Here is an 18,819-nt window from a genome sequence, read left to right as displayed (position 1 = left end):
CGCCCCTTGGTCCATCACCTTCAGAAACCAGTTCTGAGTGGCTAGGTGTTCAGCTCCTGGGGACCCAGTCCCTCCTCTTTCTATCATGACCCTGGATTAACTACATGGTGACTTCACCCTGGTCATTGGCCTGGTGTCCAAGGGGGAGTGAATTCAGGGCGGGGGGACGCCTGCTGTCCTGCTGTGAGGAGGTTTTTGCATCTTCAAGTGTGTGTGAGCATTTGTCCTTCATAGCAACCCATGGACCACTTCAGTAGGCTTGGAGAGCTCAGGAGACTCTGGGGGTCCAAGATTTTGGGTGCATCAACTCAGAAGTTGGTCAGGATCTTAGTATTTTCCAATCCTCGCCTTGACCTTGATGGAAAAGACCTGTTTGGGTTGAGATCCCCTCTGCCCACAGCTCCTACTTACTGATTAATAACTCTCAGCATCAATTCCATCCCCCGCAGTGGCGGTCTTCCCCGTGCTTCCTAAATGCCTGCGGCATCACACCCAGTGGCTACTTCCCTTCATTGGAAGACCTTCCCAGCTCACCCTGGTACCCGTCTTCACCATCACAGAGCTCCCTCCTGCCAGGGGCTCCCTGTGCTTCACCTGCCCTAGGAATGGGTCCTTGCAACCAGCCAGGGTGGGTGGGGAATCTCACTCCCAACCCCATTTCCATGACCGTTTGCTCCATTCCTGGCACCATTTTTCACGGGTTGAGATTCCCAGGAAGCCAGCTCCAAGGTGGAGGCGGGCACACTGGAAGTGCCCTTGGCCAGTAGTTATGGGAAGGAGGGACAGGCCAGGCAGAGGTGGACTGGGTGCTGTCCCCGTAGGACCCTCAGGTAACCCCCAGTGAGCGCATAGCTGGGTTGGCCATTAGGGTTGAGGGGAAAGGCCTGGTGCTTTAACCCCTACATTGACCAGGTGCTGGGTGTGGGCCCCCTGGGGGCCCAATTGACTGAGTTGGTCACTTTCCATGGGCTGACAGCAGAGAGCTGGCTCGTAGAGTGCATCAGAGGCCGGGAGTAAGCTCTTCACCCTGGATGGGGAAGCTGGATGGCACATCATGGGATCCATTCCCAGCACTGGCTCCACCACCCTCAGGGCCCTGGGCCTCCCTCTGGACCTTCCCCATCCATCCAGCAGGGGAGGGCAGACTGGGCATGGCTGTGGGCCAGGCTGCAGGGGCGAGTCTCACATTGCACTGGGCAGGACTCAGTGCGGGCTGCTTAGAGAAAGGAGATGATTGGATAAACACTCAGCTAGTTCCGCCTCTCAGCTCCAAGGGATTCGGGGCAAACACAGTGAGCTCGGGACCTCACAGCCAGGTCCCCCAGGACACCCTGCAACTTCCCGGAGAGACTGCCTGTTTAATGGCTCAGGATTCGGTGGGGGAGCGGGCACATCCTTGCCCTCAATGTGCCCCCAGCCTGGTGGGGAGTTTGACTCCTGGCTAGCGGTCATAGCTGGGTGTGGCCAGACCCCCCTGGAACAATCTGAAGGAGAAATAGTCTCCCTAGCAGGGGTGCTCAGCGAGGTGCCCCAGGATGGGTGTTCTGGCCGCCCCCCAGCACATGTCCTGCAGGTGGAAGACAAAGAAGGGCATGCGGGCAGAGGGAACAGCATAGGCAAAGGCTCAGAGGCAGGGGAATCAAGCGATTTCGAGGGGCTGGGAGGCTGGAGGAGGGGCTGGTGGGGAGGGCTGTGATTACTCTGCTGTGGATCCAGAGGGGACAGTCCCATTTCTCCTGATGCTTTCTTCTGTCACACCCTGCACCTGGAGGGCACCAAAGGGAGCTTTCCAAGACATAAACCCAGGCTGTATCACCACAGGATTGGAGCTCTCTGTGGTCCCCCATTGCTCTAAAGCCCACAGCCCTCCCTGTGGCACAGATGCCCCGCTGGGCTGGCCCCTAAAGCCACCACCACCCTTCCTAGACCCGCCCCCCCATCTCCTCTCGCCCTCACTGTCCCACGCACCCTGCTGTGGTTCTGCTCACAGGGCCCTTCCACCCTCTTCGAGGCCTTCGCATCTCTGTTCCCACCCCCACCCCCACCGGGATGCTCTTCCTCCGTTTGTTTTCTGGTTAATTTCCACTTGGTCTTCAGGAGCCACCCCCTCCAGGAAGCCTTCTCTGATTCCCTCCCCAGCCCTGTGCACAGCCCGTTGGGTTATCCTGTGAGATCACTGCCATCTTTTGCCAGGACCGTCTCCTGCTCCAGGAGGAGGCTTTGCAAGCAAGGCCAGGGGCTGGCGCCAAATGCCTCTGCGGGGCCCCAGCCTCCAGCCTGCAGCCCGGGGCTGAGCAGCCCACAGCCTGAATGAGAGGGAAGCAAGGAGATGACGCCCTTAGCTCTGAAAAGACATTTTCCCAAGCAGCTGGCAAGGCCCCCGCCTGCTCCGGGGGATTTTCCAATCTGCTCCAGAAAGGGCCAGCTCCGAGCATGTTGGGAGCATTCAGGGACATGGCGAGGCCCACTTCGCGAGCCCTGGCCGTGAGCACAGCGCGTCTGCAGGTCCTTTCTCCTGCTTTTCCCTTTCCCCTCCTGCTTTTCCTGGCGACAGGGTGATCAGAGACGGGGAGCGAGGAGCCTCCCAGAGCCCTTCTCCCCTTGGCAGCCTTCGGCCGCATCCGAGACCTCGGCCCAGCAAACGCAGCCTCCCTGCGTGGCACAGAGGTGAGCCTGGCCTCTACCGCCCACGACCCCACGGGCCTGCAGGGGCAGTGCCAGGAAGGAGGTGGCTGAATCTCAGGGGTGGGTGCTGGGAAGCCTAGACTGGCTGCCCTTCCCCCCTCGGTTTGGTATCCGCCCGGGTGTCAGGGATGAGGGGTGTTCAAGGGTTGGCTCCTGGCAGCTGGGGTGCTCCTTCTGCTCCGGGGGTTGAGGGAGAGGCCGCAGCTGGCTTGGGGCAGGGACTGGGCGGGGCAGAGGGAAGAAGGGACCGGGTCAGCGGTGGGCGCCGCCCGTGCCAACGTGATGGCCATCTCCTGGGATTTCCAGAGACTGAGCGGAAACTCTTTGCAAAAGGGGCTTGTTCCTTGCTCTGTCTGGCACCAGCTGAGATCTTCTGGGAGTTGTTTTGCTCTTGGTAATTGGTGAGAAGTTTGTTTCTAAGAGTCTGCCCAGAACCCCAAAGTGGAAGCAGGCAGAGGGCCAGCGTGAGCGGACAATGTTCTTTTCAAACGCATTTTTACAGAAGTGTGTTCAGGTCTGCTCTTTGGACGTTGCGAGTTTAGAATTTGAAGTAATTTGAGCAGGCCTGGGTGGGGGCTCACCTTTGCCCCTGAGGCCCTGGAGGACAGAGGGGTGTCCCCAGCCCTGGAGAGCCAAGGTGTCCTGGGCAAATGACCTCATGCTAATCACAGGCACTTCTTATCTGTGCAGGAGAGCCGGCCCCTCCGGTGTCATTGGCTTGGCCAGGGTCCTGCTGCAGAGCGGAGAGAAGGAGGGCCCGGCCTGGCCTCCTCTGTGGTCGGTCAGAATCCACAGCCCTTTTGCCAAGGGCTCGGCCAGGGTAGAAAGGCTTGTGTTTGCCCAGCCCGAGCCCGGCTCTGACCCCGAACTCAGCCGGTGTCTGCTCTCCGCAGACAGCCGCCACCCAGCCAGGCCGCCTGGCTTCCATGGAGGAAGTCGGTAGCTTTGCAGAGGCAGCAATGAGCTATCGATCCCCTGGGTCCCCTCTTGGTGTGTGTGATAGGGTATTATCTGCAGAGAAAAGTCCCAGGAAAGGGATTTTCTGAGCCTGCAGCGGCAAGAGCGGCCACGATGTCTCTCTTGCTGGCTGACGGCATTTGAGTCTCTTACCCGGCTGGGCCTCAGTCTCCCCATCTGTCAAATGGGGGCTGGTGTTGTTCTGTAGAGTTCCATCCTGCACTAAAACATTGTCAGGCGACTCTCTCAGCCTCGGTGGCTCCCCTGTAAAAGGAGATCATTTAGGAAGCGGCTCCAGAAAAGAAGTGAGATTGATTGGCAGATCCCCATAGCTTGGGGCAAACCAAATTTGAAAGCGGTGACAAGCGCGCCACAGGGCATGCCTCTAGCCTTTGCACAGGGACTGAGGGTAGCTGGGCTGTTTACACACCCCCCACGGTGGGCAGGACCCATCTGTCTGTCTAGAGCTTCTTGCCTGGGTAGGCCCTCAAAGAAGCTGGATGCCCCCCGGGGTGGCATGGACTGGCACACACCTAGGCTCTTCCTCCGCTCGTGTTTGGCACTGGGGCTCTGAAGCTTGTGGTATAGAATTTGTTCCATAGCCTTGCTGGGATGGACTACAACCTTGGCGGGACCGGGACCAGGCACCAGAAGGTCCCGTGGGACCTGGATAAGCAGTAAAAGTGACCCCTCCCGCCGTATCCACGTGCGAGATTGGCTGACTGTCTCCTGCGGGTCCGTGCGGGTTAGTTCTCGCTCACCATCCCACCCACCTTGAGACAGAGCATTGTCGCCACTTGACGGAGGGGAGACAGGCGCTCAGAGTTTGTCACTCACCTGAGGTCACCCTGCTGGTAAGAGGTGAAGAGGGGGTCCATCCTGGGGTCACCCGATTTTAGATACTGTCCTTGTGGCCCCTGCCGCCATCACCCCACTTTGAAAAGTATGGTAGACCCGTGGGTCCCAAGGCCATTTACAGGTGCCTGGATGGACTTTTACAGGCTTGTGAATTAGGGAAAAAGTTACCCCATCGAATCTGGAATCTCACTGAGAAGAGCACCTAGAAGAAAATCAAGGTTTCAGAATTGGGACTATTTAGGGTTGAATTTCAGAGAAATGTGCAGTAAACATTTGGTCTCGATGGGAGGGTGGCAGAACAGCAGGGACTTGGGATAAAACAGAATGCAGGACAAGCCACTTCCGACGGTGCAAACCCCATCAGCTCCGCCAGCCCCGACGTCCCCCATTGCCAAGCCCTCACCTCCGGCTAAGCCTCGGGCCAGCGCTTCACCCGTCATTCTGTCTCAGGGAAGGCGGCTGTAAAGAAAGACCCCCTCAGCCCCCCAACCCTCTCTGCCGTCTGACCTCTGCTCCCCCCACCCCCACAGGCCCCCATCTGGGGCCTTTGCGGTGGTCCTTGGGCTGCACTGACGCAGGCGGCTGCTCTCCAGGGGCTTCCAGACCCACATTCCTGCAGCGCCCCCGTCCTCTCTGGTCACTTGCCCCCCCCGCTCCTCCGAGTGCCCCCACGTCCACCCGCCCTGAAGCTCAGGTCCTTAGGCCTCCTTTCCGATGCCCTCCTGGCCCTCTTCTTAGTTAACCTTATTTCCCCCCTTGGCACTTGCCACCAACTCTCAGCCGATAATCCCCCTGCTCGCACCTCTGTGCCATCTTCTGAAGTCCAGACCTCCTTGGTGGAAATCACCCCTTGCACACCTGCCAGGCACCTCGAATGTAACTGCCAGAACTGAGCCCGGGATCACCACCCACCGCCACCCGGAGATGGCTCGTCGCCCACGGTCTCTGTGTCGGATGCCCAGGGGCAGTCCTGGGGCTCTGTGTCCCCTCCTGTCTGCATTTCTTGTGCCCTCCTTCCTCAGGAGCGTGTCTGGGATCTAAGCACTTCTCTCCATCTCTCCCCCACCCTCGTAGTCTAAGCAAAACTCATCATCTCATACTTCGGGGGCCAACCTGCTCGCTTCAATCCCCTTGGATAGAATGGCCAGCAGGACTTCGAAAGACACAAAAGGAATCAAATCATTGCTCCGCTTGGAGCTGCCTCTCTGCTCCCGTCACTCTCCCACCCCAGATAAATCCCTTTGGCATCGGCAAGCCCCCCATGGAAAGAGCTGCAGCAACAAACTTCTGTTGCCAGATGCTTAACTTAGGGCAGGAGTTCATTCTCCCCTTATCTGCTGATGAAGCGAAAAGGTTCAGGCTCCTACGGCTGCTTGGCACTGTCAGCAGCCCAGGCTCCTTCTGTCTTGTGGCTCTGCTCATGGGGCTAAGGGGACTGCTGGGGCTCCTGCCATCCCAGTGGTGGGGAGAAAGGGAGCGAGACCTGGCCAGGAAGAAGGATGGAGTCCTGCTCGCATCCACAGACTAAGCGCCACGATGTGGCCGCATCTGGCCGCCAAGGAGGCTGGGAAATACTGTTTGGCTGGGTGGTGATGGGCTGGTGTTATTACAGAAGAAGGGAGGGGAAAAGTGGGGGGGGGGCAACTAGAATTCCTTCCCAGGAAAGGAAGCTTTGCCCTCGACCCCGAGGAACCTCAGGGCCCACCTATAAAGTGGGGAGGGGCTGGGAGGGGCCAATGAGATGGTACACTGTGAGTGCCCGGAACCCAATCAGGTGCCTCTCCAGTGTCACCTGCCCCTGTCACCTTGGCTTTGGCATCTGTGGCTTGTGAATCCTGGGCACCGTTTTCGAATCAGCCCTTCGTGGGGCCCAGCACAGGTGGTTCTGCAGCGTCTCCCTTGTTGCTTTTTCTGTGCTGAGGTTTTTGGTGCCGGGGGGTGTGAGGGGGACGGGGGGTTCAGGGCCCTCAGGAGATGAGGCTGGCGGGGTAGGCGCAGTTGGTGCGTGGCAAACCGAACTTGTCAATTCCAGAAGCATTTGGCACATTGTTGAAGCACTAGATGACTTTGAGAAGTGTCTGTGTGTTTTTTCCCCAAGTGCAGTTATTTTTGCCGCTGTGAAATGTTCTGAAATCTGACAGTTTTGTTTTGAGTCTTAGCCCGATGGGAAGATGGAAAGGAACACTGCCTCCCGGTTCTGTGGCACCCGCTTCTCAGGGTCTCCTGAGGACACCCAGATCCTGGCAGAGGTGGCCAAGGAGAAGCCAGGCCACCAAGATCTCCTAGGGCCGGGCACACAGTGGGCCGGGCCCTGGGAGCTCCCAGACCCACTCAGGGCACACGACCCAGAGGCTGATTTGGCTAATGTGAAAGCACCTACTGTGTGTCAGCACCCCCTGTAACATTTATTGAGCCCCTACTATGTTCATTTGTCAGATGCACACTGTGCACCTACTGTGTGCCAGGCCCTCATCTACCAAACATTTATCAGGCACCCGCCACGTGGGACAAAGCCAGGAGAGGGCTCTCAGCGCAGGAGTGACAAGGTCACCCTGTCATGCGTGGCTGGGGGGCACAGATGAGGGTGAGGCTGAAGGGATGCGGAGGCCAGGGGGGAGAGATGATTTAGCTGCAATCCCTGCTCATCTGAAACCTGCAGAGCCCCTGCCAGGGGCCAGTGAGCACAGGGGTGATCTGAACGCACCAGAGCTCATCCTGGCCTCATGACTGCGCCCGCCACCCAGCTGGCTCCCCCTCCTCTTCTCAAGGTCACGGCCTCCAGGGCGGGCCAGACCTCTGGCTCTTCCCACTCTCCCTCCAGCTGATCTCACTCAGCCCACAGACGGCGTCTGCACTGCCCTGGAAACCGCTTTGCCACACCGGCATCGTCAGGCCCTTCTTGGGTGGTCCAGTTACCTGCAGGGCACCTCCATTCATCTCATCTTGCGTGTGTCCCTCATAAGCTTTTCACATGACCCCCGGCCCCCACCTGGGATGCTGGGCCCACTGCTCCTGGACCAGCAGCATCTTGGCTGCCACCTGACGCGGGGGTCCCAGGACCCAGGGCACATGGATTATAATGTGGTAGGCAATGTCCCTGAGAGCTGGCCGAACGCCAGGCATGGAGCCAAGCGCTTTCCCCGCACCCTGCGCCCCGGGAGGCGGCCACCGCCATGACTTTCGTTTTCACAGATGACAGCGCTGAGACCAGATGAACGGATTACCAGACGACACCCAGCAAGTCCAGTATTTCCCGAAAAAGCCAATCATCAACTTAACCCCAGATGATGGCTGGGGGAATTGAGCGGTAACAACAGCAATTTCATACACGTGTAAAAGTGTTTTTGTGTTTACAAAGTGCTTTTCTGTATTACTATGGTGACCGAGGATGCAGCTTTCCCTCTGAGAGGTAGCAGTAAGGAGTAACTGACAATCACACTCAGTGTATTCCTGGTTAAAAAGACAAACAAAACCGCGGCGAGGTCCCCGCCCTCCCTCCCCAGCCATCGCTTTTGGGACCTGCCTGGAGAGACACTGATGCTCAATTAGTTAGTTACAGGGCTGGCAGCTGTAACAAAGATGCCAACATCACAGTGAACAAACTGAGGAAGTTTCTTCTTCTGCCTTCTAACACAAGCCGCGTGGGGCTGGCATGGCAGGTCCCTGGCCCCTGGGGCACAAGCTCCTCCCATCCTGCTTCTGCTGTGTTCAAGTACTTCCCACCTTGCAGCTCATGAAGGCGGTGCCTGCAGATGGACCCTCGCGGCGCAGCCACAGAAAGAGGGGAGGGTGGAGCACGCGGCCCTTTCCTTGAGAAACTACGTGTGTCACGTTTGCTCAGGTCCCATTTGCTGGGAGTTGGTCACGTGGCCACATCTAGCTGCAAGGGAGGCGGGAAGCAGCGTCTTAGGTGGGTGGTTCTGTTCCCAGCTCACACTTAAAGGGCTCTGTTATTAAGGAACAGAGAGGCAAATGGACTTTGGGAAACAACAGACCGTCTGTGCCACAGTCCTCGCTGGGAGCTGCCTGATTTCCTCAGCTCCTTCTCTTGGGAACAGCCCTGAAGTCCCACCCAGGCACCGCATCCGGCCACGTCCAGGGTCTGGAGAGGATGCCAGCTCTCTCATCAAGGCCAGATGAGAACGGGAAGCCTATCAGGGAAAAAGCCAAGGGGTCTGTAGCTCCCCCCACCACCCCTGCCAAGTTAGGGCGGGGCGGGAACAGCAGAACTGCGGCAAAACCTTGCCTTTGGAAGAGAGGAGCGCAGGCTATGCCGCTGTGGCTGGTCCAGGATGAGGGCCGAACCCGGCTGGGCAGGCAGCGCCACCACTCTTGCCACAGCTGGCTCCTCTGCTCTCCCCGCCACTGCTCGCTTGCAGGAGCCCCTTGTCTGTCCCCCACTGTCTGCTGGGTCCTCTGGGAACACCGTCCCCTCCCACCACCTCCCCAAGGCCACCCCAGGAGTGGGCTTTGCCGACTATGCCCTTCCCAGTGACCACTGAACTGTCACAGCACGTTTCTGTCTACATTTCTGGGGTGTCTCAGATCTCTTTAGGGGGGGTCGAAAAAGAGCAAGCTTTGGAAAGCTAGCCTGAGGTTTATTTGGCCACACGAGTCCCTCTAAAGTTTAGTAGATCTACTTATATCTGGTCTGTTTGCACTAACTCCATCTAAAGATCTGGTCCAGACCTGGCTTTTCAGTCTTAGGAGGCCGGGCTTTGGTTTTCTGGCCTCTGCTCTCGGCCCGTTTCACAGCAGCCACCGTGACGTCATCCGAACCACCGGCTGCCGCACCCTATTCAGATTGTGACCCCTGGGCTGGCTCCTCTGGCCCAGCTGAGAATTCTTCATGGGACGAGCCGGGAAAGAATGGGGCCACTGCTTCTCTTCCACCAGGACCGCACCTCCAAACCGTCTCTGTGACTCTCCCATGTCACTTCCTAAAAGTACCACATAGCAGCTGACACAGCTGCACTGAGCTTCTAAGCCAGTCCTAAAGCTCCAGGGGCCACCAGGATGTGTTCAGCCTTTTTATGATATGATTTCCACAGCACAAGGGTTGACAGCTTTCCAGCTCACAAATTCCGAGTCCTGGACTCAGACCACAGACATCATGATTTGTTAGAGCCGCCCCCCTACCCCCACCGTGTCTGGGCCCCCAAATCTGAAATAGTCAGGATATGGGCTTGGCTGCTGGAACTAAGATCTCTCTTTTCCCTCGACAGTGGCTCAAACATGATGGGAGTTTATTCCTTTTTCACCTTATAGTCCAAACACATGGCTCAGGATGGTATGGTGACACACGTAGCTTGCTGCTCTGCTAAACTCAAAAAGAAACTTGGGGCTCATGGCCTAAGAGGGCTGCTCCCACTCCCTCCATCTCATCTGCGTTCCGTCTAGGCCCAAGCAGAGAAGAAGAAGAGGCGGACACGCCCCGCTCCTTCCTCTCAAGCCCAGGGCCTAGAACATGCACAAGTCAGTTTATTCGCATCCCCACTGTGAGGAGAGACTTGAGGCTCAGGGCTCCCTGTGTGTGTGCGTGTGTGTGCACGTGTTCGTGTGAGCTGCTGTGTCGCCGAGATCTGTCCGTCCCTTAAAGTGGTTCTCTCTCTTCGAGCAGCTCTACCGGAAAGACGCAGGTTTGGGAGAGAAGCAAGATCTTCCGTCCCAAGCGTGGAACGACTGTGCTCAGAACTGGGAACCCAGGACACAGAATGAATGGCTGACCTGCCTCGTACGCTGTGGACATTTGCTCTCGAGGCCCGGGATGTCCGCTACCCAGCAGCTGCAAGCCGGCCCGCCTGTGGGTAAGTACCCGCTCCGGCCCTGGCAGGGTCCCTGCACCCCACTTCCCTGCCCCGTCTCGCACTGGTGTTTCCAGCGTGTGCCTCAGTTTCTCTACCTGTCACGAGGCTGGTACCTTGGTCCCGTTACTTCCCGCGCTGCTTTGAGAAATCCAGCGGGAGGCTGGAGGCGGTCAGGACGTCACCTGGGACATGCCAGGCACGGTGCACCCTGCGCGGCTGAATCCGTGACCCCAGAGGGACTTGGCAGATGGGATGGAGCTAAAGGCCTCGAGACGAGAACACGGATCTGGGAGGCCCCGGGTGGGCCCAGTGCAACCTCGAGGGTCCTTATAAGGAAAAGAGGGAGACGGAGGGGTCAGAGTCAGACAAAGGAAGTGGTGAGGGGAGCAGGGGTCGTAGTGACGCCCCTTGAAGGCAGGGGATGCCCAGGAATTCGGGCGGCCTGCAGACACTGGACAAAGGCCGACAACGAGCCTCCCGAATGAGCTGGCCCTGCCCGCACCTTGGCTTTAGGCCCGTGAGCCCATGTCGGACTCCTGACCTCCGGAACCGTGAGGTCACACATTTGTGTGGTTTTCAGGCGTGACGTTTGTGGTGATTTATTTCAGCAGCAACGGGAGGCAGATACATCAGGGGCTGGGGGAGGCGGCTGGGGCGGAGGGGGATGGCAGCTGGCGGGGCTGGGGATGGAGTGAGGCCCCTGAGCTGGAAGGAGACCCACCAGGAGAGGCCTAGAAGGCGGGTGCAGGCTTTTCGCTGGTTGGTAAGTGGCCTCCTGGACCAGTGTGTGGGACCCAGGGAGGGGCTGGAGGGTGAGGCCGGCCAGGAAGGCTGGCGGCACGTTGGAGGGGCCCTGAACCCCCCACGGAGGGGGTCATACTTCATCTGGAGGAAGAAAGCCCCCACCCCCACCCCGTAGGGTTGTGCTCAGGCCAGTGGCCGTGCCTCTGGGCCAGGAAATGGCTGGGTGTCGGAAGACAACCGGGAAACACGGCCTCACATATCCTGAGTGCTTGTGGTTACAGTGTTGTGCAAAGTTCTGGAAGCCCGAGCTTGTCAAGATGTACCCGCGTGTGCACGGCCGCGGAACGAATCTTGGGTCCGCATGCCCAGAGCTGCACCAGCCAAGGGGAACCGGGAGGCAAAGCCACGGAGCTTTTATTGAAAGTGCTTTCCAGCCACATGCAGTGGAGGAGTCCCTGGCCAGGGCCCTCTGGCTTTTTTAGGGCCCGATCGAGGGTGCCAAACGCTCTGAACGCCGACCTGGAAAGAATCGCGGGGAATTCGTGGCTCAGCCACGATGCGCAGTCAAAAGAAATGTGGGCCCGTGAAAGAGACACATTCAGAAGTGCATGTTTTTCGTCTTTGGTGCTCACGGAAACATGCCCATTAGCGGGGGTGGGCGGAGTGGGGGTGGGAGCGGCAAAGGGCTCTCGGGAAGAGGGTTTCTGCCTCGGCTAAGACGCCGCCCTGGAAAGCCACGTGTAGACGTGTGCGTCCAACCGCCCCACGGATGGTTCAGATCCTGCGGGGAAGAGGAAAAAAAAAAAAACATTCTACATGCTGCCAGAATGGTATTTGCGTAAACACTGTGGACAGCTGCTCCTCCCTGTCGGAGCCAAAGAAATTCTGCTGTTGTCCAGGAGGGAAACGCGTCTGACCGGGGACCCGGGAACTAGCAGCTGAGCTGCCTGGCAGAACGGGCGCCCCCAGCAGGCACACCCGGGAGGGTCTTTGGGCCCCACTGGGAGCTCCCCCCTTTCAGCTGACGGTGGGGTCCCTGATTTGGGGGCTCTTTAGTCCCCCCCTGGAGGAGGAAGGGCTAATTGTGCGTGGAAGTAGGAAACAATCCCCCTTGGAGCTGTAGCCTGGCTCGAACCCGAAGTGAAGAGGTGGGAGCTGCTGGGAGGGAGGCCCCCCCCACTGGTGTGGCAGGTGAGGGTGAGGGGTGCCCTCAGGATACGCATCCCCCGGAGGCTCCATGGAGGCGGGTGCAAAGCCGAAGGTCAGAGCCACGCAAAGGATGCAGAGGGTTCTCTTGCTCCCTCTGGAGTGACCCAGAGTGTGAGAGCCTGGCCTCTCCATCGGCAAAGTGCCTAGGGATTAATTAGTTTAATTGGTCCCTGCTTTAGGCCAAATAGTCAGTGTCAAAAGAGAAAAGTAAAAGATACTTTCCCATTTGGGAGGACAAAAACGGCCCCTGGCAATGGCCGGGGTGGTAATAACAACAAAAAGCCTTTGCGGGAGTTGACTTGAATGGCCTGGGAAGGCGGCTGGACCCCAGCTCGGACCCCCGTCGCATACCAAGCAGAGATGTGAGCCCTCTGGGAAAGGCCGTCCGGCTCTGCAAAGGCTGGTGGGGCGACTCGCTCCGGCCAAGGCGCCACCCTGGCCCTGGGCAGAAACATCTCGGGCCAATCAAACCTCATTATTATGAGGGGGTTCTGCCCCCCCCACCATTGCCCCCAACCTCGTTTGCAGGAGGAAGGAGGCCCAGGAGGACTGGCTGGTTGTGGCTGCACCAGGACTGTGGCCTCCTGTTTGCCTGCATCAGTTGCCCTGGGGCTGAGGAGCCTGGTGGGGAGATGGGGTTGAACCGGGTCCCCGCCTGTCCCTAAGATGCACAAACATGTGTCCTGAGGGTGGAGGGGTGAGGGAGGGCCAGAGCCCGCAGCCCAAGGTTTGGCCAGTTGGGGGACCTTGGGCAAGTCACTGGCCACTCGGGGCTCAGGTCCCATCCGTTAGATGTGAGTGGGGCGTAGTGACCACAGCAGCAGCCCCCGTGCTCGCCGTGCTCCCAGGAGGAGCGGGGATGCGCTTTGTCGCAGCAGCCAGGGGCGTCTCTTGTGTGAGGCCCGTTTGGGGTCCCCGGGGGGCTGTGACTGGTGAGTGAATCACAGCGGAGGCTGGAGGAGGGCTCCCAGGTGCCTTTTCTGAAGTAAGGACGGTTGACAACACACGGGTCGGGGCAAGAAAATACGACTTGGAAATTCAAACCGGGTCTTTTCTGTTGACGGTTTCCTACCCAAGTTGAGGCAGAAAACATTGACCTTTGCTGCTTTACGAGCAGCAGCCTCTGGCCTATGAAACAGTGACTCTGTCCTCAGAGCTCCGAGGACCGAGGGGAAGGATGCTTCGCCGTGAACATTCACCCCGTCACACCACTTTGGACATACGTTGGCGGCTGCTGGGAGTTTGGTTTGCTTCTTTTTTTTTTAACAAAAGCGTAGTAAAATGTACGTATTTTACCATTTTAATACTTTTTAAGTGGATGGTTCAGGGGCATGAAGCACTTGCACGTTGCTGTGCAACCGTCACCAGCATTCATTTCTAGAACTCTCCGATGGCCCCAAACGGAAGCTCTGTCCCCATTAGACATTTCCCCCCACCCCAGCCGCCCACGCGACCACCCTTCTGCTTAAAAGTCTCCGTGGACTGGACTCCACCGCGTAGCGCACGCAAGTGGCGTCATACGCTGTTCGTCCTTCTGTGTCTGGCTTAGTTCACTTAGAATAATGTTTTCAAGGTTCTTCTGTGTGGTAGAATAAGTCAAAAATGTCCTTCCTTTTAAAGGCTGAATAATATTCCAAGAGGTCTTTGGTTTTTATTCTGTGGAGGACTGGCACTGGGCCATTCAACGGTAAAAGAGGGGCTGGCCCTGAGCCAGCTGCCAAGGGGGAGGTAGATGTGGCCTCTGCTGGGGGCAGGATGGCACGGCTGAGTTCACCTCGCCTTTGCGCAGGAGCATCGATAGTCCAGATAAATCACATTTTATTGATATATATATATAGTTATATTTATAGGTATAGTTATATATATAGTTTTATATGTATAGTTATATATATATATACACACAGTTTTATATGTATAGTTTTTTATATATACAGTTTTATATGTATAGTTTCATATATATATATGTATGTGTGTGTGTGTATATATATATATATATATATATAGTCTTTTTGGGGCTGCACCTGCAGAATATGGAGGTTCCCAGGCTAGGGGTCTAATTGGAGCTGTAGCTGCTGGCCTACACCACAGTCACAACAACACCAAATCTGAGCCGAGTCTGCGACCTACACCACAGCTCATGGCAACACCCTTAACCCACTGAGTGAGGCCAGGGATTGAACCTGCATCCTCTTGGTTGCTAGTCAGATTCGTTTCCGCTGAACCGTGGTGGGAACTTTGCAGTATTTTCAGTCTAACGCTCTCCCAACTGAGCTATTTCGGCCACGGATAAACTTTGCAGTATATATTTTTTTAAATCAAAGTGATGCAAAAAATTTGTGATAAACAAAATTCCAAAATTTTATATGAAGACAGGATTAGTCTCAGTGGTTGTCCTCCACCACGAATCATGTTTTCTTTATTTTTTTGAAGAGTATATATGCATTCTGTTTTTTTTTTTTTTTTCTTCTTTTTTGGCTGCCCTGTGGCATATGGACTTCCCCAGCCAGGAATCAGATCTGAGCCATATTTTCAATCTACCGTGTTGCTGTGGCAACACTGGATCCTTAACCTACTGGGATCAAACCTGTGTCCCAGAGACACTGCAGATCCCATTGTGTCCCAGCAGACATGCCTGTGCATTCTTTTTAAAAATAGGCTTTTCCCTTGCGGCTTATCGTAGACTATCCAGCAGTTCCCTGTGCTAGCCTTGGTGGTTCTTCTCTAAGATGGTTTGTCATAGTACAGATTTTGTCCTTATTTGATATTTCGTTCACCATGGATTTTTGCATCGCTTTGTCGAAGTGGTGGTGAAATATACATAACGCGAAACACCGTTTTCACCGCAGTCAGGTGTACAAAGAGGGGCGCTGAAGACATTCACACGACGGTGCAGCCACCCCCCTCATCCATCACCAGAACTTCCTCCTCTTCCCAAACTGAAGTAACGGCAAACTCCCACCCTCCCTCCCCCGGCCCCTGGCAACCACCCTTTCACTTTCTGTCTCTATGAATCTGACTCCGCAGGAAAGGCAGAGAAGGGAAATCAGAGATCCTGCTCTTTCCTGTCTGCCTTTATCTCACTCAGCACGATGGGCTCAGGATTCATCCATGCGGGAGACCCTGTCGCAATTGCCTTCCGTGTCACGGCCGAACGACATTCCGCCCTGTGGATAGACCACATCTCGTTTATCCAGCGCATCCGTTGATGAACTTCTGGGTTCGTCTCCACCTTTGGCCATTGTGAAGAGTGCTGCTGTGAACAGCAGCGTACAGGTATTTGTTGGCGTCCCTGACGTCAATTCTTTCAGAAGTAGAATTCCTGGATTCAACGATAATTCTATGTTTAGGCTTTTGAGAAAACGCTAAACTCTTCTCCAGGGTGGCTGCACCGTCTCTCATTCCTACCAACAATGCACAAGGGTTTATTTCTCTGCATCTTGTCCAACACTCGTTAAAATTTTTCCATTAAAATTAAAAAAAAACCCTAGCCATCCCATTGGGTGTGAAGTGGTACCTCACTGTGGATTCGAGTGGCATTTCCCTAAGGGCTGATGATGCTGAGCATATTTTCATGTGCTTGTGGGCCATTTCTGTAGCGTCTTTGGAGAAATGTCCATTCAAGTGCTAGGCCCATTTTTGAACTGGGCTGTTTCTTTTGTTGTTGTTGGGCTGTTTTGGCATTATGTTTGAATTTTAAAAATATTGCATTAAATTGTCACCCACTGCTGAGGTTTTTGGTTCCTCCTTAAATTTCGCACGAGGAAATTTTGTTTCACCTCAAGGAGACGAGTTCCTGGAGGGGAGGGTGAGCCCGGGAGGGCAGGAGAGCGGAGGGTGGACCCTGGGCCTTCTCATGGCTGCCATGAAGCTACCCTTTAGTATTATTATTATTTTGTCTTTTTAGGGCCTCGCCCTCGGCATATGGAGGTTCCCAGACTTGGGATTGAATCCGAGCTGCAGCTGCTGGCCTACACCCCAGCCACAGCAACACGGGATCCGAGCTGTGTCTGTGATCTACACCACAGCCACAGCCATGCGGGATCCTTAACCCACTGATCGAGGCCAGGGATGGAACCCGCGCCCTCATGGATCCTAGTCCGGTTTGTTAACTGCTACTCCACCTGCAACCTTTAGTAGGGACTGTGCCCAGACACGTGCCTTCCACACATGGTTTATTACAGACAAGAAGGAATGGGCGGGGCTCCGTGCCTGGGCAGCCCCTGGGGTAGGGGGGAAGCTGCAGACGTGGCACTGAGGATGGTGAGGCAGGGTGACCAGGGGGAGTCGGGGGCAGCCACACCAGCTTCTCAGGGAAGCTGGACGAGGAGGACCAAGCGGCTCTGGACCCCACAGAGAGGAAGCCCCAGAGACAGTACAGACTCACCCCTCCAGCCCCCCCAAAGCTGGACCTGCTGGGCTCTTCCAGGCCCGTGTGGCCAAGTACGCCCACCGCATCCAGGCAGATGGGTCTGCTCAAGAGGCCCACGCCCCACGCTCAAACCACCCGGCTTTTCCAAAGGACTCGTGCCCCTTCCTGCATCCTGGGCAACGTGTGATGTATCCATCACCACGGCCGAGCCCAAAGGTGGTGGCAGTGTGGTCCCACCTCTCCAAGGGACAGAGAGAATGTCAGATTCTCACCAGAATCCAACCCACACCCCAGCACTGCTAACACCAAACTGTACCCGTTTGTTCGGGCTCCTGGCCAGCCTCCTGAAACGTGTGGTTATCCGGGTCATGAATAAACACATCAGCTGGACTTTGTTCTTTCTGGGACGCCCAGCTGAAACACCACATTCAAATCTGATAAAAATGATAAGTCTACAGATCTGAGAGGTGCAGAGAATGTGAAGGAGAATAAATACAAAGAAAACCACACCAAGATATATCACGATCAATTTTATGAAGCCAGAGTTAAAGAGAAAATCCTAAATGCAGCCAGAGAAGAACGAGACCCACGGAGGGACCATGTGAAAATGAGAGTATAAGCTTTTGCGAAACCATGTGAGCAGGAAGTCAGTGGGTCACATCTTTAAAACAGAGGGAGAGGGAGTTTCCGTTGTGGCTCATTGGTAATGACTAATATCCCTGCGGACCCGGGGTTGACCCCGGGCCTCACTAGTGGCTTAAGGATCCAGCGTTGCCGTGAGCTGTGGTGTAGGTCGCAGACATGGCTCAGATCCCATGTGGCTGGGGCTGTGGTGTAGGCCAGCTGCTACAGCTCCGATTCGACCCCTAGCCTGGGAACCTCCGTATGCGGCGGGTGCAACCCTGAAAAGACCAAAAAATAAAAGAAATAAATAAACGAAACAGAGAAAGAAACTGTTCATCTAGATGCCTCTATTCTGCAAAGGCCTCTTTCAAAAATGAAGGCAAAATAAAGAGTTTTAATTTAAGACACCGGCAGACTGGCCCTACAGGCACTATTAAAGGAAGTTAACATGAAAGGAGGCAGAAAGAAAATGCTGTCAGACGGAAAGCCAAGCCGAATGTACAAAAAAAGAGTGAAAAGGACCCGAAGCGGCAACTGTGTAGACCAGTGTAAACAGTTCTTTTAGAAAAACAAACGAAAGCTCTTTCAGAGCGATTGCTCCCAGTGATATTTGTGGCATCCCGGCAGGTCTTAAGTGTTATTTAAAAACTTGATTAAATATATTTAAATTATGGATGTCATATATACTCCGTTTATCTGGATACAAATAAAAACTTAATAAACTCTTCAATCTAGTCCCTGAAAGAAATAATGTTTGATATTTAACCTTCCATACATTTTATATGTAAAAACAAACATGTATAAACACGTATGGAATATAAATTCTTATTTTACATGACAGAGTTAACATTATTCTAACTGAATTTAAAAACACTCATTAAAAGAAAAATTTGCCTTAACTTTCAATCTCCTCAAAAGACAATTGATCATGTAAAACAAAATATCCACAGGATACTCTGAGGCTTGTTATGTATTGAAAGGTAAAATAATCTATGACAACAATAGCACACGGGATAGGAGGAGGAAATGAAAATATATTCTCATAAGATACAGCCTATGTGAAGGGGTACAGCATTTGAAGGTAGACTGTGATAACTTAGACAGGTATCTTTTAAATCCTGGAGTGGCTCCTAAAAATTAGAACAAAGAGATGTAGTTTAGTAGATATCGGTGGAGAGAATGGACTAAAAAAACCACAATTAACTGTAAAGAAGGAAGGGAAAAAGGAGCAAAGGACAGATGAGACAAATAAAAAACAGATGGAAAGATGATAGCCTGACATCCAATGACACTGATAATTATATTAAATGTCACTATAATACATTTAAATACTTCAATAAAAGGCAGAGATTGCGACCCTGAGATAAAAAAGCAAACCTTGGAGTTCCCTCATGGCTCATTGGGTTAGGATCTGCCATTTTTACTGCTGTGGCTCAGGTTACAGCTGTGGTGCAGGTTCAATCCCTGACCTGAGAACTTCTGAATACTATAGGCGTGCCCCCCCCCCAAAAAAAGGCAAGGCTCAATTATATGTTGCTTATAGGAAACCCATTTAATATCATATAA

At 54.8% G+C, this 18,819-nt stretch overlaps 1 long non-coding RNA gene across 1 annotated transcript in view; it reads left to right on the top strand.

Annotated features, from left to right (window-relative positions):
* Positions 1-2,445: 2,445 nt before the first annotated feature.
* The window catches only part of LOC110258332 (uncharacterized), a 156,812-nt gene continuing 140,438 nt past the window's right edge, over positions 2,446-18,819 (top strand). Inside the window, exons 1-2 of the long non-coding RNA XR_014811414.1 lie at positions 2,446-2,667; positions 10,121-10,307. This is a non-coding gene — a long non-coding RNA (uncharacterized LOC110258332). The remainder of the gene's footprint in view (positions 2,668-10,120; positions 10,308-18,819) is intronic.

Source organism: Sus scrofa, chromosome 7 (genome assembly GCF_054392235.1).
Source record: "Sus scrofa isolate SSC_HxYL_T2T_F1_AM1 chromosome 7, Sscrofa_HxYL_maternal_Yorkshire_Landrace_v2.0, whole genome shotgun sequence".
Taxonomy (NCBI): domain Eukaryota; kingdom Metazoa; phylum Chordata; class Mammalia; order Artiodactyla; family Suidae; genus Sus; species Sus scrofa.
This window is presented reverse-complemented; position numbering and strand designations above follow the sequence as displayed.